The following is a 26,524-nucleotide window of genomic DNA, read 5'->3' as shown; positions in this document are numbered from 1 at the left end:
TCCCTAGAGCCTGGAGACAAGGAGGACCCCTCCCCTCCAGCGGCGACACTGGCATAACTCCTGCCAGTTGTTGTCGCCGCTGGAGGGGCGACTGGAACCTGTGACCCCCCTGGCCTATCCACCTTATCCCCTGGGCCCCCAGATCCCCGGCTGCCAGGGGGGCCCGAGGTGCCCGAAGGCCCAGAACCTGCAGAGAATTGTTTACTCTCGGCGTTGTCCCTCACATCCACCACACGCTCTCGCACATCCATACCCGGATCTACCACTTTTATCCTCGGATCATGTGGTCCATGGGTCCTGGCCTCTCCGGAGGTAGATGGTAAAGCCTCCGGACTTTTGCTTGTGTTTTTACTTTTTCCTTTTTTCTTTTTTGCCTCCGCATCACTGGAGGCGCGGGATCCGGCCTGACTTACTCCCAGATTATGGGAGACCCCTGATTTTAGGTCCGCAGCCCCCTCCGCATCACAGGCAGCACTTGCTGCATTAGTGGCACCGCTGCCACCCTCCTTGCTGTTACCGCGACCTGCATCTGTACTGGCCTTTACTGCGCCTTTCTTACTGACCTCCTTGCTCCTGTTACCAACTAACACAGGGACAGGGGGTCTGACCAGCTGGGCCCTTTTCTCCCCAACTCCCTGCTCCAGGCCCACCACAGAGTCCGAGCCAGGGGGGGTTTTTGGGGTCAGAACTCTGATCCGACTTTGCAGCCAGATCAGTCCTCACGGGAACTTTGACAAACACAAGCTTTTCCTGCAGCTTAACAGGTTTCTTTTTCTTTTTCTTTATCTCTACATCCTCCTCCGGCATCTCATTGCCAAACATGAAGCCCCCAATATGCAGAGAGGCTTCTGGCTGTGGGGTCTTCTGCACTTGTAGCCTTCCTGCGTTTCCCTCCACCTCTGATTCCCCTGAGGTAGATGGCAGTCCAATTTCCTCAGGCAACAGCTCTCTGGAACTTGTAGTGCCACTGGGTGTTGGTACTAGCTCTTGTGAGCATACGGGCTGCTCCTCCAGGGTCTCCTGCACATCCTCAAACAATTCCTCATCTGAGGCTTCATCATTGCTTGACTCGCTTTGCTCCTGGCCACTGCACCTTGCCGCCATCTTTGCAAACCGGTCATCATTTATTATTTTTTCCTTAAAGGGACCGCTCTCCTCCAGTATTTTCTCCCTCACCGCTTCCCACATTCTAATGCAGTCCTTGCATTTCTTTATTGCCCTTCTGGCTTCTGCCTTTCTGTCCTTAGAATCATTTTGCTCCATGATCAGCTTGGCATCGCGCACCTTCCCTTTTTGCATGACCAACATTTTTCCAGCAAAGTTATAGTCATTAATACTCTTCGCCAGCCTGGAGGCCAGCTCAATCACTGATTCCTCCTTCTTTCTTTCGCTCCACTTACCCATACTTGCCAGGGTCTGCGGCTCACCTGCTCTCCTGCGGGTCTGGCTGCGGGTCACAATCTCACTCCCTGCGCTATCAGAAGCCGCCGTGCTGACAAATGGTGCCACGCTGCTGCTGCAGCCACGACCAGGTCCAAGTCTCTTCTTACCTCCAGCAGAAGCTCCTGTTTTCCTGCGTGCTGCTGGCTTCTCCGGCACCAGTGGCAAACTTTCTTTCGGCATTGCTGATGCCAGCAATGCCTTCACTTCCCTCCCTCCCCCCGAGTGGCCCCGGGGGGAGGAGGTGCGGGACTCCATATCCAACAAAGCCCAGAAAAGTGCACCTTCTCTGGGATCCAAATTCAGCAAAACCTCCTTCTCTGACCACACCCTGGAAGTTGCAGAGCTTCACCAGCACACACCTACTCCAGAAGCTGCACTCACTATTCTGCCGGTAGAGTCACTGTGTACATACATTACTTATCCTGTACTGCTCCTGAGTTACATCCTGTATTATACTCCAGAGCTGCACTCACTATTCTGCTGGGGGAGTCACTGTGTACATACATTACTTATCCTGTACTGCTCCTGAGCTACATCCTGTATTATACTCCAGAGCTGCACTCACTATTCTGCTGGTGGAGTCACTGTGTACATACATTACTTATCCTGTACTGCTCCTGAGCTACATCCTGTATTATACTCCAGAGCTGCACTCACTATTCTGCTGGTGGAGTCACTGTGTACATACATTACTTATCCTGTACTGCTCCTGAGTTACATCCTGTATTATACGGTCCATGACCAATCAACAAAAGAAAAGTCACTTTATACCCATTCCCCCTCCCCCACTGTACACTCACACAGCCACTCATACTCATTGTATAACAAAAATACTTAAAAGAGCATATCACTACAGAAAACTAGAACTACAGGTCCAGCCGACACCCTGAAACCACACAAATAAAATGAAATAGCGTTAAACAATAACAGAAATAACTAACCAAACCAAACTAACATAAAGACTGAGCCAACCGGCATATAACCAAACCATACTAACATAGAGACTGAGCCAACCGGCATATAACCAAACCATCCTAACATAAAGACTGAGCCAACCGGCATATAACCAAACCATCCTAACATAAAGACTGAGCCAACCGGCATATAACCAAACCATCCTAACATAGAGACTGAGCCAACCGGCATATAACCAAACCATCCTAACAAAAAGACTGAGCCAACCGGCATATAACCAAACCATCCTAACATAAAGACTGAGCCAACCGGCATATAACCAAACCATCCTAACATAGAGACTGAGCCAACCGGCATATAACCAAACCATCCTAACATAAAGACTGAGCCAACCGGCATATAACCAAACCATCCTAACATAAAGACTGAGCCAACCGGCATATAACCAAACCATCCTAACATAAAGACTGAGCCAACCGGCATATAACCAAACCATCCTAACAAAAAGACTGAGCCAACCGGCATATAACCAAACCATCCTAACATAAAGACTGAGCCAACCGGCATATAACCAAACCAAACTAACATAAAGACTGAGCCAACCGGCATATAACCAAACCATCCTAACATAAAGACTGAGCCAACCGGCATATAACCAAACCATCCTAACATAAAGACTGAGCCAACCGGCATATAACCAAACCATCCTAACATAAAGACTGAGCCAACCGGCATATAACCAAACCATCCTAACATAGAGACTGAGCCAACCGGCATATAACCAAACCATCCTAACATAAAGACTGAGCCAACCGGCATATAACCAAACCATCCTAACATAAAGACTGAGCCAACCGGCATATAACCAAATCGTCCTAACATAAAGACTGAGCCAACCGGCATATAACCAAACCATCCTAACATAAAGACTGAGCCAACCGGCATATAACCAAACCATCCTAACATAAAGACTGAGCCAACCGGCATATAACCAAACCATCCTAACATAAAGACTGAGCCAACCGGCATATAACCAAACCATCCTAACATAAAGACTGAGCCAACCGGCATATAACCAAACCATCCTAACATAAAGACTGAGCCAACCGGCATATAACCAAACCATCCTAACATAGAGACTGAGCCAACCGGCATATAACCAAACCATCCTAACATAGAGACTGAGCCAACCGGCATATAACCAAACCATCCTAACATAAAGACTGAGCCAACCGGCATATAACCAAACCATACTAACATAGAGACTGAGCCAACCGGCATATAACCAAACCATCCTAACATAAAGACTGAGCCAACCGGCATATAACCAAACCATCCTAACATAAAGACTGAGCCAACCGGCATATAACCAAACCATCCTAACATAAAGACTGAGCCAACCGGCATATAACCAAACCATCCTAACATAAAGACTGAGCCAACCGGCATATAACCAAACCATCCTAACATAAAGACTGAGCCAACCGGCATATAACCAAACCATCCTAACATAAAGACTGAGCCAACCGGCATATGACCAAACCATCCTAACATAGAGACTGAGCCAACCGGCATATAACCAAACCATCCTAACATAAAGACTGAGCCAACCGGCATATAACCAAACCATCCTAACATAAAGACTGAGCCAACCGGCATATAACCAAACCATCCTAACATAAAGACTGAGCCAACCGGCATATAACCAAACCATCCTAACAAAAAGACTGAGCCAACCGGCATATAACCAAACCATCCTAACATAAAGACTGAGCCAACCGGCATATAACCAAACCAAACTAACATAAAGACTGAGCCAACCGGCATATAACCAAACCATCCTAACATAAAGACTGAGCCAACCGGCATATAACCAAACCATCCTAACATAAAGACTGAGCCAACCGGCATATAACCAAACCATCCTAACATAAAGACTGAGCCAACCGGCATATAACCAAACCATCCTAACATAGAGACTGAGCCAACCGGCATATAACCAAACCATCCTAACATAAAGACTGAGCCAACCGGCATATAACCAAACCATCCTAACATAAAGACTGAGCCAACCGGCATATAACCAAATCGTCCTAACATAAAGACTGAGCCAACCGGCATATAACCAAACCATCCTAACATAAAGACTGAGCCAACCGGCATATAACCAAACCATCCTAACATAAAGACTGAGCCAACCGGCATATAACCAAACCATCCTAACATAAAGACTGAGCCAACCGGCATATAACCAAACCATCCTAACATAAAGACTGAGCCAACCGGCATATAACCAAACCATCCTAACATAAAGACTGAGCCAACCGGCATATAACCAAACCATCCTAACATAGAGACTGAGCCAACCGGCATATAACCAAACCATCCTAACATAGAGACTGAGCCAACCGGCATATAACCAAACCATCCTAACATAAAGACTGAGCCAACCGGCATATAACCAAACCATACTAACATAGAGACTGAGCCAACCGGCATATAACCAAACCATCCTAACATAAAGACTGAGCCAACCGGCATATAACCAAACCATCCTAACATAAAGACTGAGCCAACCGGCATATAACCAAACCATCCTAACATAAAGACTGAGCCAACCGGCATATAACCAAACCATACTAACATAAAGACTGAGCCAACCGGCATATAACCAAACCATCCTAACATAAAGACTGAGCCAACCGGCATATAACCAAACCATCCTAACATAAAGACTGAGCCAACCGGCATATGACCAAACCATCCTAACATAGAGACTGAGCCAACCGGCATATAACCAAACCATCCTAACATAAAGACTGAGCCAACCGGCATATAACCAAACCATCCTAACATAAAGACTGAGCCAACCGGCATATAACCAAACCATCCTAACATAAAGACTGAGCCAACCGGCATATGACCAAACCATCCTAACATAGAGACTGAGCCAACCGGCATATAACCAAACTAATTTTTCTTTTTTTTTTTGGGTCCCCAGTGCAGCTTGGGGGCCATGCCTGCTCCACCAGTCCGTGCCCAGAGTTCAAAGTTCAGGACGTGCCAAGCCACACCAGGGTTTTTTTTTTTTTTTTAAATATACGTTATACCACACTTTTCCCTGCTGCAGCCTGGGGGCCATGCCCACTCCACCAGTCCGTGCCCAGAGTTTGTTTGGGACGTGCCAGGCTACGGCTCAAGGCGTGAATCCCACTCCCCCCAACTCCCCACCCAACCTACCTACCACCCAAAATGTGAATATATACAATATATACAAAACCATAATAAACTATACACCGACATACACCAATATACATACTATACAATATTCATACAACCCGAAAGCCTAAGGTCGGCTCACCTGCAGCCCTACTTCTTTTCATTTTGCCCAAACCAAAACAAAAAGCTTCATGGTGCACTCACAGCCCCCCACCGGGATTGGAGGTGATAAGCCGGGCACAGATATCTTAATGTACTATCCCTTGCATTTTCTCCCTATTCTCTCCCTAATTTGCCCTAGACTGTCCTTAATCTGCCCCTCAGTCTGACCCTTCATAGAAACTGTCCCTGCCCTATCCCTCCTCTCTCCCTATCCTGTCCCTATTCTCTCCCTACTCTGCCCCTAGTAAATTAAGAAAAGACTGTCCCTAACGAAATACAAGCCCTCTCCATAGGAGAGAAGCCTTAGATGTATGTGCCTAGACTCTCATACTCCAAAGAACGTACCTTCACCAGGTCACCCAGGATGTTCCTACAGACCGTATCCACGGGGAGGACTTTCAGCTCCGTCGAGATTAGACACCGTGCACTCCAGATGTGGAACCTGACCACTAGGCTAACTAGGAATAAAGTGCAGCGGTCCCTGCCACCAAGACCTCTGAAGGCTCCATAAGCCCACTCCGCATAGGAGAGGTGTGCCAGCTGACGCCAGCCTATGGAGACCCCTACCCGTTGGTAAACCTCTGTATTAAAGGGGCACTGAAGCAGGAAATGCTCCATGCTTTCCAGCACGTCGCTGCACTCCTGACGGGGGCAACCCCTGTCAATCAGAGGCCTGCTCTTCAAGTTACCCCTTACATACAGTCTCCTGTGAAAGCAGCGCCAAGCCAAGTCCCAAAACTTCAAGGGGACCCGGGTTGAATTCAGTAAACGTAACCCTCCCTCCAGGTCCCGACTTGGGCAGTCCTTGAGCGCCAGGGGCTTCTGGAAATGGGTCAACAGGACTCTTTCGTCAAGGAGCCTCCTCGTCAGAATCCTGATCTCCCACATCCCCAGACCCCACCGGCGTATCACCTTCAGAACCAAGGTAGCGTAAGCCGGGAGATGTCCGTGCTGCGTGCGAAGGTCCTTCACTCGCCCTCCTGTCTCCCATTCCTGGAAGAAGGGCCAAAACCATCCCCGGCAGGAGTAGACCCACGGAGGAGCCCTCTCCTACCAGAGGTTGCCTATGTTGATCTTAAAAAAGGTGTCTACAAGAAACACCACAGGGTTGACCATAGACAACCCCCCTAGTCTCCTCGTGCGGTATGTAACATCTCTCCTGATCAGGTTCAACCTGTTCCCCCACAACATTAGGAAGAACAGGTTGTAGACCCGGGTCCAGAGAGGCTCTGGCAAAATGCATACGCTGCCCAGGTAGATGAATAAAGGGAGCAGGTATGTTTTGATCAGGCTAACTCTTTCCCGAAGGGTTAAAGACCAACCCTTCCACTGATTAACCTTGTGAGTGGCACCGTCTAGCCTGTCTACCCAATTTTGTATGGGGTAATCCCCCTGGCCAAATTTGATGCCAAGAACTTTTGCTGAAGTCTGGGGCACCGGAAGAGTGTCCGGGAGATCAAACACAGGATCCCCCCTTCCTAACCAGAGACTTTCGCACTTATCCCAGTTGATCCTGGACCCAGATGCCTCTGAGTAGCCATCCACCTCCGACACCACAAACTCCGCCTCCTCCCTTGAGGATACGAAGAGCGTGACATCATCGGCGTATGTCACTGCCCTCAGGGTAGCCTCCGGCACCGCCCGGTCCATCCCGACCCCTGCTATAGGTCCACGATCAACCCTCCTGAGGAAGGGATCTATCGCAAACACATACAACAGGGGACTTAGAGGACAGCCCTGACGGACACCGTACCCCACCTCAAAAGGGCGGCCAAGCCAACCGTTCACCAGCGGGAAAGTCTCAGCCCCTGCATACAATGTTCGCAGCCAATCAACAAACCCCACTGGCAGGCCGTATCTCAGAAGGACTGACCAGAGGTACTCGTGATTAACCCGATCAAACGCTTTGGCCTGATCCAAGGACAGCAAGTACCCCTCCCAGTGACCAGCCCTACCCTGCTCCACTTCCTCTCGGACACCGAGAACAGCGCTAAAGGTGCTACGGCCTGGAACAGAGCAATGCTGGGCCCCCGAGAGGAGCCGGGGTGCAAACTTGACCAACCGATTAAACAGCACTTTTGCCAGAACCTTCCTGTCCGTATTGAGAAGCGCTATGGGACGCCAGTTCTCAATACGGCTCGAGTCTTTACCCTTTGACAGAAGGATCAAAGCTGACCTCCTCATTGACCTAGGCAGAGTGCCCGAGGAAAGACACTCATTTAATACCTCCGTCAAGAGGGGACTCAAGAGGTCCTTGAAGGTCTTATAATACTCGGAGGTTAGTCCATCCGGTCCTGGCGATTTTTTGAGCCGGAGCCCATCAATCGCCAGTCTAACTTCCTCTATTCTGATCTCTTCTGTCAAAACATCAAGAGAGGTGTCTACTCCCGGCTCAGGGACAGTTTCAGCCAGGAAAGCCGACATCACTTCCGAATCTAGATCCCTCTTTCCCAAGAATTGCGAGTAGTAGGATCTGACGACCTCCAGAATCCCTGATCTGGATCGATTCAGGGACCCCGTACTGTCAATCAGTCCAGTGACCATTTTACTATTCACTGACATCCTACAGGTTCTGTAAGGGTCGGGCGAGTGGTACTTCCCGAAATCCCTCTCAAAAACCAAGGATGCGTGTCTATCGTACTGGCACTTCTTGAGCAAAGATTTCACTCTGGAGATCTCCTCGCGGCTACCTCCAGTCGAAACGAGATGTTCGAGTTTCCTCCTCAGGCCGTTGTACAGGCGGTACCTGTCCAGGCATCTGAGGTTGGAGAGCTCTCGGAAGAACCTTGCCGCCCTCCTCTTGAACATCTCCCACCACTCTGACTTACTGCTACAGAGATCCAGTAATGGTACCTGGCTCTGCAGAAAATCCTCAAAGGACTGTCTTATCTCTGCTTCCTCCAGGAGTGATGAATTCAGTCTCCAAAAACCTCTGCCCATCCAGGGGGTCTCTGCAACATTCAGAGAAAACAATATTAGACAGTGATCGGAGAATTCCACCTCAACAACGGACACTGGTGAAGAGATGGCTTCCTCCTTCAAATAAAACCTGTCTATTCTAGACCTGCTCTGACCTCTATAATAGGTGAACCCCTCGTGGCCTTGGGTGTGCCGGATGTGGACATCCACCAGGCGAGCCTCGCTAGCTATACTATTAAGTGCGACGCTGTCTCGCGGGCTCTCGTGACTGCATTAAAGTCACCCCAAAGACAACTTGGCGGCTGGTAAAAAGGTAGGGCTTGATCCTCATAAAGAGACTCTTCCTGTCCTTTTTTGACTGGGGACCGTAGATGTTGACAAGTCTTAATTCTTGTCCCTTCATGAGGACATCTAAGATCAGGCGCCTTCCCATTTCTAATTCAATTACTCGTCGACATTCAACCGCTGCAGTAAAAAGTACCGCCACTCCACTATACCGCTCGGCCGCAAGAGACCAGTAGGAAGGGCCTGACCTCCACTCCCTTTTTGCCTTATGTATGGCTGCCAAATCGGACAGCCTGGTCTCCTGCAAAAATAAAATGTTAGCTTCAACTCGGCTGAGAAAATCAAAGGCCGCAAATCTAGCCGTATCTGACTTAATGCTGGCAACGTTAATTGATGCCAGAGTCAGCGGAGTGGGTGCCGCCATCATGAGTGATTAAATTAGACGGCTTTCTTCCTCACACCCCCTTCCTCGGGGTCAGAGGAAAGTCCCTTGCTTCTTTTTTTGGACATAGATGTGTCCATAGCAAGGGATCCCCCGACCCCATCGTCCTTGTTTCCAGGCTCTAGAGTTGCCTCCTCCCCTGTAGGAACTATGCCTCCTCGAGGAGGAGACTCAGCGCCCCCCTGTTGACCCTTTCTTTGCCCCAGGAACCTTGCCCTTTCCTTCCCCCTCAGAGGAGGAAGAGATGTCTTGAAGGGCTCAGAACCTATTGGAGTGTCCAACTGGAGGTGAGCAGGCTTCCCCTTCCAGTACTTGGCCCGGGGTGGGAGAAGATCTTGAATCCCCCCCTCGCTTCCTCCTCGTGGCACGTAGCTTACGCCTTTTTTCTAACCACCTCTTGCCTTCCTCATCCACACTTTCATAGTGGGAGGAATCTGCAGAGTTGGTCTCCTCCCTCTGGATCCTCCTGTCCTCCTCATCTAACTCGCTGTCCCTCAAAGCCTCAGCCGCGAGATTTGCTTCTGGAACAGGGGCCACCATCGACCCACCTGCTGTGGGCGCTCCTGTCAGCTCCCTGCTCCGTCTGCGCTTCTCCTGACGCCTCTGCTGAGCAGCCGTCTTTTGCCGGTTCTTCCCTGGCTCCTGAGCTCCCCCACCTCTGCTGGTCCCCTCACCCCCGGAGGCTACCTCATGACCCCCATCCGTAGGGGCGGAGACCGCATTGGCAAAGGAGCGTGGACAGCGGCTAAATGGGTGACCGAGATCACCACACAGGTTACACCTAATCTCCGCACAGGAGGCGGCTAGATGACCCAGACCCCCACACAGAGCGCACTTCAAGGTCTTACAAGCGGCGCTCAAGTGTGAGGGGTCGCCGCACCTGTGGCAGAGCTTCGGCTGCCCCTGGTAAAAGGCCAAGATACGATCCCTGCCGAGGAAGGCTGCAGATGGTATGTGAGCCACTGAGTTTCCTGAACGCTTCAGCTTGACCATGAACGTCCAGGCCCCGGACCATATGCCGTGCTCATCCCTGTTCTTTTTGGGCATCTCTGTCACCTCTCCGTACCTACTGAGCCACGTCATGATGTCAAAGCAAGAAAGTGACTCGTTACGAGTCAAAACGGTCACTTTCTTGATATCGTTCTGGCGAGACACCACCTGGATGGCAAAGTCTCGCCAGCCGGGCTCGTTTTTCATCAGCTCGTAGTTCCCCCAGAAAAGTTCTAGACCCTCTGGGTGAACGAAGCTGATGTCAAACTCAGACGTGCCGTAGGGATGGATCAGGGCAAAGATGTCAACCGCCCTAAAGCCCATCTTCAGTAGGAGCTCCACTACCTTCCCCCTTGGAGGACATGCATCATTGCCCCTCCAACGAAGACGGACCACATTCCTACGACCTGCGTCCTGCCCGGGTGTTGGTAGGGACCATACGGTCTCCCCCCTTTGCTCTCGGAAGGCACCCAAGCCATGTCTCTCTTTCCAGAGAGATAGGTCCACCTCTCTTCCTCCAACTGTAATTGAACTCTCCCCTTTCCGTAGAGCCTCCAAGAGGCGCTGTTGCAAAACGCCCTCCCTAGAGCCTGGAGACAAGGAGGACCCACTCCCTCCAGCGGTGACACTGGCATAACTCCTACCAGGTGCTGTCGCCGCTGGAGGGGCGACTGGAACCTGTGACACTTCCTGACCCCCTGAACAAACTGTCCCTGCTTGTGCAGCAGGTGCCCCTATATTAGGGGCGCCAAGAGCTCCCTGGGTCTCTGATCTCTTAGTAGTATCAGAGACCTGGGCTGAACTGGGAATCTTCTTATTACCACTAGTACCTCTCTCGCACGCACCCTCACCATCCGGACCAGATTTTGGGTCAGGACCAGGGTCCAAGCGGGCCTTAGCAGACCTAGGGGGCAACATTGCTGGCCCAGCTTGTGCAGCTGCAACTACCGCAATGTTCCCCCCACGGCCAGCACCCTGTGTTATAGCAGAGATGTTTTTTGTTTTGCTTTTGCCTTTCTTTTTATCTTTGCCAGAAGCCTCCGCATCACTGGGTGCCTGGGACCGAGAGACCCCTGCAGACCGACCTGTCACACATGAGACCTCAGATGCTGATCCCGCTGCTCCCTCCGCATCACTGGGTGCCTGGGACCGAGAGACCCCCGCAGACCGACCTGTCACACAGGAGACCTCAGATGCTGATCCCATAGCCCCCTCCGCATCACTGGGTGCCTGGGACCGAGAGACCCCCGCAGACCGACCTGTCACACAGGAGACCTCAGATGCTGATCCCGCTGCTCCCTCCGCATCACTGGGTGCCTGGGACCGAGAGACCCCCGCAGACTGACCTGTCACACAGACCTCAGATGCTGATCCCATAGCCCCCTCCGCATCACTGGGTGCCTGGGACCGAGAGACCCCCGCAGACCGACCTGTCACACAGGAGACCTCAGATGCTGATCCCGCTGCTCCCTCCGCATCACTGGGTGCCTGGGACCGAGAGACCCCTGCAGACCGACCTGTCACACATGAGACCTCAGATGCTGATCCCGCTGCTCCCTCCGCATCACTGGGTGCCTGGGACCGAGAGACCCCCGCAGACCGACCTGTCACACAGGAGACCTCAGATGCTGATCCCATAGCCCCCTCTGCATCACTGGGTGCCTGGGACCGAGAGACCCCCGCAGACCGACCTGTCACACAGGAGACCTCAGATGCTGATCCCATAGCCCCCTCTGCATCACTGGGTGCCTGGGACCGAGAGACCCCCGCAGACCGACCTGTCACACAGGAGACCTCAGATGGTGATCCCGCTGCTCCCTCCGCATCACTGGGTGCCTGGGACGGAGAGACCCCCGCAGACCGACCTGTCACACAGGAGACCTCAGATGCTGATCCCGCTGCTCCCTCCGCATCACTGGCTGCCTGGGACCAAAAGACCCCCGCAGACTGACCTATCACACAGGAGACCTCAGATGCTGATCCCATAGCCCCCTCCGCATCACTGGGTGCCTGGGACCGAGAGACCCCCGCAGACCGACCTGTCACACAAGAGACCTCAGATGCTGATCCCGCTGCTCCCTCTGCATCACTGGGTGCCTGGGACCGAGAGACCCCCGCAGACTGACCTGTCACACAGGAGACCTCAGATGCTGATCCCGCTGCTCCCTCCTCATCACAGGGTGCCTGGGACCGAGAGACCCCCGCAGACTGACCTATCACACAGGAGACCTCAGATGCTGATCCCGCTGCTCCCTCCGCATCACTGGGTGCCTGGGACCGAGAGACCCCCGCAGACTGACCTGTCACACAGGAGACCTCAGATGCTGATCCCGCTGCTCCCTCCGCATCACTGGCCTTACTGGCACCATCACCGCCATAGCCTTCAGCCTTCTCATCTTTACCACGGGGTCCCAGGTCGGAGGTGCCTCTTTCTGGCTTTGCAGCCGGACCAGCGCCCCCCGTCACATAGACAAATTTTTCCTGGGGCTTCCTTTGTTTTCCTTTTTTATCCTTGATTTTTGTGTCCACTTTGGGAATGTCTTTACCGAAATGAAGACCCCCCATATGAGGAGGGGATTCCAGCGGTTGCGACACCAAAGCCCCCACCTTATGACTTCCTTCCTCCAGATCAGACTCCTCAGAGGTTGTTGGTAGCCCAATTTGCTCTGGCTGGAGATTGCTGGTACTTGTAGTGCTGCCTTGGGTTAGGGCTTGTTCAGCCGAACACGCAGGCTGCTCCCCCAGACTCTCCTGTACATCCTCATAGTCGTCCTCATCCGAGCTGTCGTCACCATCACTGGACTGATCGGTCTGCTGCGAGTTACTGCGTCCTGCAGCCATCTTCGCAAACCGATCATCGTTCATGATCTTTTCTTTAAAGGGACCGCTCTCCTCCAAGATCCGCTCTCTCACATCTTTCCACACTTTAATGCACTCTTTGCACTTCTGCATTACTTTAGAGACTTCCGCCTTTTTGCCTTTAGAGGTGGCCTGGTCTCTTTGCAGCCTGGCAGACCGCAGTTTTTCCATCTGCATAACAATCTGCTTTCCTGCAGTCTCATACTCGGCCATGCTTCTTGCCAGCCGGGAGGCCAGCTCTACTACAGACTCTCCCTCTGGCCTATCACTCCACTTATCCGGCTTTGCCAGCTTCTGTGGCTTACCTGCCTTCCTCCGGGCCTGGCTACGCGTCACCATCTCGCTGCCTGCGCTGTCGGATGCAGCCGCACTGATGGACTGGCCCGCGTTACTGCGCCTGCGACTGGAGCCCGTGTCACCGCTGCCACGACTTAGAACCGTCCTTTTCTCTGGCTCACCTGCAGTGCTTGGCTTCTTATATTTTGCCGCTGCTGCTGCAGAACATCTTGGAGCTGCAGAAGCCACCGATGCCACTGCGGAGGTCGTTGCGGCCATCTCTGTCCTCCCTCCCTCCGACCGAGATCGGAGGGAGGAGGTGCGGGACTGCATAACAAACAAAGCCCAGAAACGTGCACTGTTCCTGGGCTCTCAACAAGGTCTCCACCTGGGAAGCAAACCACACCCTGGATCCTGCAGAGCTCTTCAGAACACAGCTTTACTCCTGAGCTGCACTCACTATTCTGCTGGTGGAGTCACTGTGTACATACATTACTTATCCTGTACTGACCCTGAGTTACATCCTGTATTATACTGCAGAGCTGCACTCACTATTCTCCTGGTGGAGTCACTGTGTACATACATTACTTATCCTGTACTGATCCTGAGTTACATTCTGTATTATACTCCAGAGCTGCACTCACTATTCTGCTGGTGGAGTCACTGTGTACATACATTACTTATCCTGTACTGATCCTGAGTTACACCCTGTATTATACTCCAGAGCTGCACTCACTATTCTGCTGGTGGAGTCACTGTGTACATACATTACTTATCCTGTACTGCTCCTGAGTTACATCCTGTATTATACCCCAGAGCTGCACTCACTATTCTGCTGGTGGAGTCACTGTGTACATACATTACTTATCCTGTGCTGACCCTGAGTTACATCCTGTATTATACTCCAGAGCTGCACTCACTATTCTGCTGGTGGAGTCACTGTGTACATACATTACTTATCCTGTACTGATCCTGAGTTACTTCCTGTATTATACTGCAGAGCTGCACTCACTATTCTGCTGGTGGAGTCACCGTGTACATGCATTACTTATCCTGTACTGATCCTGAGTTACATCCTGTATTATACTCCAGAGCTGCACTCACTATTCTGCTGGTGGAGTCACTGTGTACATACATTACTTATCCTGTACTGCTCCTGAGTTACATCCTGCATTATACTTCTGGCGCTCCTCCACGGGCGCGTTGTCTGCAGTGCTCCCATTTCTGATGCTTTTATCTTGGCCCACAGACCGGAAGATGGAATCAGGATAGAATCATAGAACGGTATTGTTGAAAGGGCCCTCCAGGGTCATCGGGTCCTCCGGGGTCATCAGGTCCCACCCCTTGCTCAGTGCAGGATCACTAAATCATCCCAGACAGATGTCTGTCCGCCTCTGAAGACTTCCATTGAAGGAGAGCTCCCCACCTCCCGTGGTAACCTGTTCCACTCATTGATCCCCCTCACTGTCTAATATCTAATCTGTGTCTCCTTCCTTTCAGTTTCATCCCATTGCTTCTAGTCTTTCCTTGTACAGATGAGAATAGGGCTGATCCCTCTGCACTGTGACAGCCCTTCAGGTATTTGTAGACCGCTATTAAGTCTCCTCTCAGCCTTCTCTTCTGCTAAACATTCCCAGATCCTTTACCCGTTCCTCATAGGACATGATTTGCAGACCGCTCACCATCTTGGTAACTCTTCTCTGAACTTGCTCCAGTTTGTCTATGTCTTTTTTAATAGATAGTTAAATTAACTATTTAGTTCCCTTAGTAATTTCAATGTAAAACAATTGTTTTAGGACTTAGAGAAGACTTTCAGTATGCAGCAACAAGACTTTCAGATCACCTGAGCCAGCAGAAGAAAGAAGCTCCCTGGGTGGTCAAGTGGTGGAACTAACCGCAGCCAAGCTGAAACAGGTTCTCTGTGTGGTGAAAAGTGGGAGTTGTTCTCCAGATCAACAAATGGGGTAGTAGATGATTATAAAAGTGTTGAGAGGTGGAAATAAGTGATCAGTGTTAAAAGAGGGAGACAGAGAGGGAAAAGCAGAAGGGAGAATGTTGGCAACCAGGTGAAGCTTGTCCTTTAGCTAGAGAGGCTTACTTCGAACTTCAAGAAACCATATGTGTAGCTGATCAATCACCCACTATGCTGAGAGCAGCCTACTCTTGTCTCCAAGACCTGAAATCCTTCCAAGCTGTGCCTTTCATCCCTGCTTCCACCTAACAGCCAACACAGGTACAGCATTCCAAGCTGCAGAGATGAGACATCCTCCAGACGGTCCCATAGAGTGAGTACTGGATAATTTTAGTTCATGTTTCAGGCTGGCAATTCACTGCTAGGTGAATTAATAGGGGTTTTCAGTCCTCGTCAGTCTCTCTATAGCTGTCCCTTATCCCAGGTACTGCATCCACAGGACTAATTTATCAATGTATCAAGGTTTAAACTGTGTATATGCAAGTTCTACTATTTAATATTCTTGCAGACTGCCACGTTCCGCACAAAGTGTGTCTGTAGTTTACTCAAATACGTGTTAGTCTTATTTCTTGACTTAGATCTTTTAAGTCAGGCACTAGTGTTATGTTCATCTAATTTTATCAGTTGTTCATATCCTGTTGTCTACCTTCGTCTGTGTGCAAGATTACATACAGTGCGCCACGCTCATCACCACAGTGACACGGCTCTTCAGCCACCCCTTAGAAACCGCTCAGAGAGTGCAGGCCTCTTCCTGCTTGTCGCAGATTGCACTGCTTCTCCAGCTCCCATGTATCAGCAAAGTTTCATTCCTGGACTGATGGGGTATGCATGAAGAGAGATCGCGCTGGCCAGAAAGAGCTGCAATCAGTCACGCAGCTGATCAGCACTATTAACCCTTTAAATGCAGCTGTCAGTTATGACAGCGACATTTAAATCCTCTGAATGATGTTCAGGGGTCCCACACAGCCCCCCCACAATGAGATTGCAGGGAGCCGTGTGAGTGTCCTGGCAGCCGGAGGCCTTCTGAAAGGTCCCAGGGCTGTCTTGGCAGTATGCCTATCAAGCAGTCTCCATGCGGTGGCTTAATAGAATGCCTGCCCAATCGCAGTATGATGCAAGCAGAACAATAAAGTGTTGCCAAATATTTTAAAAAAGTCATATTTAAAAAAAAAAAAAAAAAAAAAATTTTGCCGTGTTCATAATAAGAGAATCTACATAAATAAATCCATATTTGATATCCCTGCATCCATAAAAGTCGGATTTATCAAAGTAACACATTATTTACCCTGCAGGATGAACGTCGCCTGAAAAAAAAATAAAGAATGCCAGAAATGCACTTTTTTGGTCACCCCGTCTCCCAGAAAAAAAATGCAAAAAAAAGGCGATTAAAAAGTTGTTTAATTCAAAAATACCAACGGAAACTACAGGACATCCTTCAAAAAATGAGCCCTTGTACGTCAACGGGGTAAAAAAAAAAGTTACTGCGCACAGAAGATGCAGCAGAAAATAATAAAAAAAAATTAAATGTCTTTCAAAAAAAAAATAGTACAGCAAAAAGAAAAAAAAAAACTATATCAGTTAGATCTCGTAGTAATCATACTGACCCATAGAATAACGTTATCAGGTCATTTTTGTTGCAGTTTGTGCGCCATAGAAACAAGACGCACTGAAATATGGTGGAATGTCGTTTTTTTTTTCTCATTTTACTCGACTTATAATTTTTTTAAAGTTTTGCAGTACATTATAGGGGACTTTAAATAGCACCATCAAAAAATACAACTCGTCCCGCAAAAAACAAGCCTCCATACAGCGACGTCGATGGATAAAGGAGTTCTGATTTTTTAAACGGGGAAAGAAAAAACTAAAATGAAAAAAAAAGCCTGCATCATTAAGGGGTTAAAAACCTCACTCCCATCATTAATCTCACAGGAAAAGTGGTTTTCTGGGGCTTAAAAATTGTGGATGACCCCCAACATCAATGTGATCAGTCGGTGTCACGGCTTGTTGGTTGCCACAGCATGGTTGCATGGTGGCCTCGACGCAGACCAAGGTCTGTTGCCTTGTTGTGCAGGACAAAGGTTAATGCACCATGTGCAGAGACTGCTGGGTGCTGTCTTTCTTTGCTCCATGGATGCATGCTGGATTAGTCAGGCCTGGGAGAAGGTTGGAGGTGGGGTTCTCTAATTGCTCTGCCAGTCCTCAGGTGTCGAGTAGCTTTATATTCTCACCGCTCCTTGTGCTCAGTGCTGCTTATTCAGCTCCACAGAGGAGTATTGGAGCTCCTCTGTGCTGGGTGTACTGCTACATCCAGATAAGTTTACTTTTCAGTCGTATTTGTTTTCATTTCTGTTTTGCTTTGCTGTTTGGGTTGTCTATCCAGGGGCCTCTATAGGGACACTCAGGGCCCAGGAAGAAGACCTTGGGGCCACTTCTATTGAAGCAATTACTCCGCTTCTAGGCAGGGACCCTTCACCCCACTCCTAGGTTTTGGCCAGACTTCCTGCCCTCTGGAGTGGTGCTACTGTTCAGTATTGTCAACTGCAGTGGTTGTTAACGTCACCCTGCGTCCGTGCTGAGCGTGGTCCTTGTGTGCCGCACGGACGTGACATAATAAGCAGCCAGACATTTCCTCAGTGGATTTTTGTTTTTCCTTGCAGGGTCATGGATCCCATTGAGGCATTAGGTCTCTGGCTAGTGAGGTTAATGAGGTTAGTTAGAGAACCTAAGCTGGAGCTGCCAGATCGTTTTACTGGTAAAACGCAGGAGTATTTTGTATTAAATGAAACCTGCAAATTGTACTTTAGACTCCGCCCTTTTTCCTCAGGTGATGAGGCACAAAAAGTAGGGCTGGTAATCTCCAGGTTGCAGGGTGATCCCCAGGCCTGGGCGTTATGGATTTGGACCTGATCTACGATGACCCCAATAAGATGTCCCTGGTGGAGGGTATGATTAGAGGCCTATGTCAGGGAAAAAATCACTGATTTTTGTGGAGTTTCGCCGCTGGTCTAATGAGTTACAGTGGAATGACCCCGCATTATGGAGCCAATTTTGCTTTGCAACAAGATACAGAATCTTATGGTATTGCATCACCCTAGAGGGTTTACCCCGGACACCTGACTACTGTGTAGAGCTGGGAGGGTTAAGTGATGGCTTGTCACCGTGGCACTTACCAGGATCCTTTCCCAGAGGGACGGCACGCAGCCAAGGCCAGAGCAGGATTGAGGGCCACCTTCAACACCCCTAGGATAGGGAATGCCTATAAACGGGTTGATGGGGGATAGTACTTATCACTTGTGACACCACCGTTCCCACACAACGGTATGCTATGAGGTGGAGAAAATATCACAGACTTGTGTATAGTACCTTGGGTCCCCAGGAACAGTTAGGACCCGGTATAACTTTACTGGAAGAAATAACTTTCACAAACAATTATTCAAGGCAATACAGGTACAATTATGTAAAGTGCAAGTAGACTAGAGCTCAGAGGTCGGGGAGGGTACGCAGGATGACACCGGTCCTACAGTCCACGTTATCTGCATGGCGCCGCTACTGGACTGGGAGCACTCCAGAGGAGGAAGGGCTTAGGGGTCACTTCGCAGACACTCCGTCAGACAATTATTAACAGGAAGGCTTGAACAATAACAACTTGCACGGCAGGCGCGTGGGTGTGACTCAGTCACGTACCTCTGTGAGGTGATCCTGACTCTAGACAGCCGCACAGGAAAAGCCTGTAGTGTGAATTGGTACTTGTACGGTGGGTTCCTCTATACAGAACTATTTGGAATTGCTTTCTCTCTCTAGGATCTTGGGACTCACTCCATTCACATCCAGACTCCAAGCGCTACGGGATATCTTTCCTTCTCCTCTATCTTCACCTACATGGAAGCTGAAGGTGCTTCCATGTGTCTCTGTGTTAGCACTCTCTCTCCCAGAAGATGGACCTGAACTCCTTTCCCACTCTCAATCACTCTTATTTATACTCACACCACTCTCGAGAGGTGACATCTATCAGGACTACTGTGCTTCAAAAAGGAGCCGTGTGGGCTCCAAAACGCGTTACACTTCCTTGTTTTATAGAATAAATATCCCTTTTTGATACTATCTTGGGTTGATTCACTTCACTTTATGAGATATCAAAGCTATAAGAATTCCGCATCGGGTTCTTCAGAGGTCACCCTGAGCGCAGGATCTTTTTTTGTCTTTTATCTTCACATATGTTCTCCGGGGGCGCTCAGCCACCCAGTGCTCTACTCCTTGCGTGCTCGCAACTTTGATGTCCCCCTAGTGGGACAGGGTCTCCACCATTTCCATGCACCTTTTAGCATTGCTTGCCGTTTCGGCCTTCTAGAGGTGCTGTCCGCACCATTACTCTCTGTTCTATTACAGTATCTGGGATGTTTTGTTTCGGAGAATCCCGATCGCCGCTCTGGTTACTCGCCTCTGGCAGAGTTTGCTCTGAACAACAGATCTTTATAGTCTACAGGCACATTTTTTTTTTTTGCAATTATGGTTTCCATCCGTGTTTTAGTTCTTTTACTACATTTACGTCAGAGGTACCGCAAGAGAATACATTTTCATCCAGGCTCAAAGCAGTTGGGAGGAGGTGCAGAGAAATATCAAGAGATGGGTCAGAAGCTACAAGAGGGTGGCGGATAACAATAGGTGTGAGAGGGTTAGCTTTCAGGTGGGTGACTTGGTCTGGTTGTACACAAGGAACATCAAGTTAAACAACCATCTGGGTCCACGGTTTATTGGTCCTTTTAAGATCACGGAGAGCATTAATCCGGTGTTATTCAGATTGGAGATTCCCAGATCACTAAAGATCACAGATGTGTTCCACAAGTTGTTACTTAAAGGGGTTGTCCCACCGTGACAAATGCATCTATATACTTCTGTATGGCCATTACAAAGCACTTTGTAATATAATGTGTCCTTTGTAAATACGCCATACAGAAGATATATACTTACCTGATCCGGTGCCCCCCTATATTTACCTGTCCTTTGCCTTGGCTCCGACCATTCCTTGGCTCTTCTCCCAGTCGCGCAGGCGCTGTAGATCTTCTGGCTGCTCAGGTCCCTGTGAACACGCCTGATGCAGGCGCATGCACAGTCTTCTTGTCAGGACTCGGGGTCCGGGAAACTGGAGATCCCTGAAAATACCCGCAACCCCTGTCCCTTCCTACTTGCCCCCCTGGGCTACGCCCCAGGGCGACAACTGGGCGACGGTCCCTACACTCACTAAGGAAGGGGGACACCGGGACTAACAAACAGACACTGGAACAAACAGCAAGGAGAGTCAGACTATCTGAGTCGGCAACGAGAGGGAACGCGGTACAAGAGGGTCAGGCAAAGGCAACGTCAGGTCCAAAGGCAGAAGGTCAGTAACAGGAGTCAGGAGTCAGAAGTATGAGGTACGCTGGTGTAGCAGGAAATCCAAAACTAACAGTGGCACTGGTCTGCAGACACAAGCAGGTTTAAATGCTGTCAGAGCTCCCGCCCCAGCAGCTGATTGGGGCGGGGAGCCTGACAGCAGCTGAGTGCACCCAGCCCTGCAGGAGGCAGGACAGGAGACACACATTTGGTTGCCCGGATACCTAGGACGCGACGCGGGGCAACACCCACCGCGTCCCTAGCAACCCGGCGGCGAGGCGGAGCCCGGCGGCCAGGGGAGGTGATGAGGACCGGGGCTCCCCTGCGCCGCACAGCGGCCGCACGTGTGATCGGACCGGCGGTGCGGGCACGACGGACCCGCGAACCGCCAGTCCTTACACTTCTCCTGGCTTCCCCTGGCTCCGGCAGACAGAAGAGGAGTAGCTTCCCCCGGCGGACCTTCCTTCTGGGCTGGGTAAGTCAATGAGAAGGGGGTGTGGTTGGGCTGTGGGAGGGGGCGGCCTGTCACTTGTGGCTGGGGGGGGCTGGTCAGGAGTCGGGCTCAAGCTGTCACTTTGCGGGGAGGGGGGCGCTAATCGGGCGCGGGCTGTTACTTAGCGCGGGGGGGGGTTGTGCGGTAATTGAGCGCGGGCTGTCACTTTGCGGGGTGGGGGGGTGCAGGAGTCGGGCGCGGGCTGTCACTTTGCGCAAGGGGGGAGATAGACTTCTGGCGGAGGTGGATGTGCTGTCACATAGACTTCTGGCGGAGGTGGATGTGCTGTCACGTAGACTTCTGGCGGAGGTGGATGCAAGAGTGCACTTTGGGGGGGGGGGACTGTGGGAGGGCATTGTGGCGGGTGACACTGGAGGGGGGAACTGTGGTGGGGTCCTTGTGGGGGGTGCACTGTGGAGGGGCATGTGTGTGGTGGGGGCACTGAGGGGGTGTACTGTGGAGGGCACTGTGGGGAGGTCATTGTGGGGGGTGCACTGTGTGTGGGCACTTTGGGGGTGCATTGTCTGTGGACACTGAAGGGGGGACTGTGGGGGGGCAGAGTGGAGGGGGCACTGTGAGGGGGGGCATGTGTGTGGGCACTGTGAGGGGGGGCATGTGTGTGTGTGTCATGCTTGGTGCTACTTTCAGTGTCTACTATTGAAAGTGCTGCTAGAGATCACGATCTCCTGCTAGAGCAGTGACAGCTGTAGCAGGAGATTCCTTCATCTCCCCTCATCACTGGAGGCTGTGACATCAGTGTCCCAGTGCCCAGTGACGAGGGGACATGCCGGGGAGATGAAGGAATCTCCTGCTACAGCTGTCACAGCAGCAGCAGGAGATCGCACTGCCCTCTCATTGCTTTGAATGGAGACGCTGGCTGCCGGACTCCATTCAAAGCAGTGAAGCGTGCGTGATGCCAATCCTCCAGTCATGTGACCGGCATAATCAGGAGCGTGCACACTAAGGAGAGAGAGGCAGCAGTGCATGATGGGAACTACCCAGCGGCGCCATCTTTAAAAAGTTCTTCAGGCAAGCTTTTTATAAGGGGAAGAAAAGGAATAAAAAGGTGAGGAAAATATTGTTTTTTATGGGAAAGGCTGTTGTGTGTGATGCCTCTCCTCTACAGGGCGTTCATGGGGGGGGGGGGGGGGGGATTAGTTTGGGCGGCGGGACAACCCCTTTAAGAAGGTGGGGAATCCCAAACTTGGACTGTCTCCTCCTCCTGTGTTGGTTGACAGGAATCTGCAGTTCAAGGTCAGCCACATCATTGACTCTCGTCAAGTCAGGAACTCGCTGCAGTATCTGGTGCAATGATGGGGGTACGGACCTGAGGAGAGGACATGGGTTCCTGCGACTGAGGTCAATGCAGTCTGTTTAGTCAGGAATTTTCATAAGTGGAATCCTAGTAAACCAGAACCTAAGGGTCCAGAGGCCCCTCCTCAGAGGGGAGGTACTGTCACGGCTTGTCAGTCGCAATAGCGTCATTGCATGGTGGCCTTGACGCAGGCCAAGACCTGTTGCCTTGTTATGCAGAACAAGGATTAATGCACCATGTGCAGAGACTGCTGGTGCTGTCTCTTTTTGCTGCATGATGCATGCTGGATTAGTCCGGCCTGGGAGAAGGTTGAAGGTGTTCTTCTCAAATTGCTCTGCCAGTCCTCAGGTGTTGAGTAGCTTTATATACTCACCCTTCCTTGTGCTCAGTGCTGCCTATTCAGCTCTATAGAGGAGTATTGGAGTTTGGGGTTCCTCTGAGCTGGGAGTGCTGCCACATCCAGATAAGTTGCTGTAGTTTACTTTTCAGTTGTATTTCTGTTTTGTTTGCTGTTCGGTTCATCTTTTCAGGGGTCTCTCTAGGACAGTCAGGGCCCAGGAAGAAGACCATGCGGCTGCCTCTATCGAGGCAATTACTCCACTTCTAGGCAGGGACCCTTCACCCCCCTGCTAGCTTAGGGACAGGCTTCCTTCTCCATGGAGTGGTGCACACTGTTCTACAGTGCATGATATTGTCAACTGCAGTGGTTGTTAACTTCACCATGCGTCCGTGCTGAGCGTGGTGCTCATGTGCTGCATAGATGTGACAGTCGGAGCACTCCTGCTAGTGTCGCATCTACGCGATTGTGTAGACGGGCAATGTGACTTACAGGGACAGTGCCTGGTACCATTCATGGAGCAGGTGCCCAGCATCAGTGTGCAGGGGCCCAAGGCTCATGCTTCCACCAATCAAACACTGAAGGTCTGACCTAAGTCCCAGAATGTCCCACTATAAAAAAAGAAGAGCCTATACTCCCCTCTGTTCAGCCCTCCATGGCCCCGGTGACCGCTGGGCCCATTACAGGCTGCAGCATTACAGTCCAACTTCGTGGCATCAACTCTCACATACCAGGTGCCATGATGCCAGGAGTTCTGGATGGTGATGCCATGGCCTCTGATTGGCTGAAGCTGTCACCTGACTTCTGCCAGACGTACATACCGGGAGCCACTCAACTGCGTGCCAGAGGGCAGCAGAGAGCTGAGTGAAGTCTTCCTTTAGGCTATGCCAGGCCCAACTGTTGGAACATTTTTTATGGTGGGACCAAAAACTGAACAATAAAAACCAGAGATAACAGATAAGAAGTGATGAGGAGTGAAGTGTCCGAAGTTCCAGGTAACGCACTAAAAGTGTTCTTATAGATCTCCGGAATATAGTCGCTCTCTGCTGTTTAGATTTTATAGAAATCAAGGAAAACTTGTGATTCCCAAAAAGAGAAAACACAAATAACAAGCAAACACTAAAGCAGGTATGAAACAGCCGACCGCCCGGCAGCAGCGAGCCGCGTCCTAATTATATCTGCTGCCATTCATTGCCATCACACCAAACGCCAGGGCAGTCATGGTCTGACACCTCCGCGGGCAGTGCGAGGGCGGCCATTGTGGGTTGTCACCCCGCGAACACTATTTATATAAGAGACTCTTCAAGGTTATTTCGGACTGAATCTTGGACTTCAGGAGAGCGCCGCTCTGAGGCTCTCATGTAAAGGGCTTAATGTGGCCATAATTGTAGGCAGATGAATCACCACCAATTAGTGGTTGTGTATAAAGAGTCTATAATGAAGGCGTATTACGAGGACGGCCGGCCGCTGCTGCCCTTCCTTCATGCCAAAACAAACAGTAAGCGAATCAGCAAAATATACAACAGATCGAAGCGACTCCGCCGCCGCAAAAACCTCATCATGTCATTAAATTAATAACCAGAACATGTTCTCACTTCATTTCAGGCTTCCTGCATCCAGATGGCGGAAAAATAAACTGTGCCGCTTCCCTGCCAGCGTCCTGCCGGCCGGCGATGAGTATCAGCATCTTGGAACAGGACGTCATTCGGGGGCACATAGTTGTATCTGTACTGCAGGATTCACTACATTAAAACAAAAAACAATTCATCCTTCTTGTAAGTCCAACCAAAAATGCATCTCATAACTAATGATATCCGACTATCCATCATCTATCTCATATCTATCTCATATCCATCCATCTCCTAACTAATTCTATCTATCTATCATATCATAGAATGGTAGAGCTGGAAGAGTCCTCCTGGGTCATCAGGTCCTCCGGGGTCATCGGGTCCCACCCCCTGCTCAGTGCAGGATCACTAAATCCTCCCAGACAGATGTCTGTCCGCCTCTGAAGACTTCCATTGAAGGAGAGCTCCCCACCTCCCGTGACAACCTGTTCCACTCATTGATCCCCTCACTGTCTAATATCTAATCTGTGTCTCCTCCCTTTCAGTTTCATCCCATTGCTTCTAGTCTTTCCTTGTACAGATGAGAATAGGGCTGATCCCTCTGCACTGTGACAGCCCTTCAGATATTTGTAGACCGCTATTAAGTCTCCTCTCAGCCTTCTCTTCTGCTAAACATTCCCAGATCCTTTAACCGTTCCTCATAGGACATGATTTGCAGACCGCTCACCATCTTGGTAACGCTTCTCTGAACTTGCTCCAGTTTGTCTATGTCTTTTATAAAGTGAGGTGCCCAGAACTGGACCCAGTATTCCAGATGAGGTCTGACTAAGGAAGAGTAGAGGGGATAATGATCTCACGTGATCTAGACTCTATGCTTCTCTTAATACATCCCAGAATTGTATTTGTCTTTTTGGCTGCTGCATCACATTGTTGACTCATGTTCAGTCTATGATCTATTAGTATCCCCAAGTCTTTTTCACATGTGCTGCTGCTTATAGCCCAATTCCTCCCATTCTGTATGCACTTTCTTCATTTTTCTTGCCCAGATGTAGGACTTTGCATTTCTCCTTGTTAAATACCATTCTGTTAGTCACTGCCCACTGTTCAAGCTTTTCTAGATCTTTTTGAATCCTCTCTCTTCCCTAGTGTTAGCTATCCCTCCTAGCTTTGTGTCATCAGCAAATTTGCTCAGTTTCCCACAATTCCCTCCTCCAGATCATTTATAACAATGTTGACCAACAATGGGCCCAGGACAGAACCTTGTGGTCGCCACTTGATACATTCTTCCACTTGGATGTGCAGCCATTTATGACCACTCTTTGAGTACGATCACTCAGCCAGTTGTGAATCCACCTAACAGTTGCCTTGTCAAGCCCAGATTTGGTCATTTCTTCAATAAGGATGGTATGAGCCCCTCAAGGAAAACCAGGTCTACAGTAGCAAAACATTGGACACAGAAGAGAGGGAGGAGGGAGATGGAGCTGCGGATTCTCTACATCAGCCTGTGGATGTGAGGGGAAGTAGCCGCAGGGAATAGGCCTCTGACTGGCTCAGAGCAACCAAGCAGCTTTATCCATGCAGAGCAGTAAGGCTGCATTCCCACGGGAAGCATGATATCCGTCCAAGAAAGTCTGACCAATATCGTGTTTGTAAATATATGATTTTCTCTAGGAGCACAAGGTCATTGGGGAGAAAACCGCATTGAATTGCCTAAAGTCTGACTTTCACGTGCAGGAAAAGAGCAGGCTTGTCAGTAGAAGATATAAAGATTGCACAACATTCACGTGAATCTGGGATACGCAGCTGCCAGCAAATAATCCCGTGATGTCTCAGGACACGCTGCAAGAGGAAGAACAGCCATGAAAGGAGGCCCGGTGCAAACGGCGAGTCCTATTTCTGGGAGAGTTTTGGGAGTCTCACAACACACAAAAGGATGTAGAAATGATGATGAGGAAGGCA

The sequence above is a fragment of the Eleutherodactylus coqui genome, chromosome 4, assembly GCF_035609145.1.
Source record: "Eleutherodactylus coqui strain aEleCoq1 chromosome 4, aEleCoq1.hap1, whole genome shotgun sequence".
Taxonomy (NCBI): domain Eukaryota; kingdom Metazoa; phylum Chordata; class Amphibia; order Anura; family Eleutherodactylidae; genus Eleutherodactylus; species Eleutherodactylus coqui.
This window is presented reverse-complemented; position numbering follows the sequence as displayed.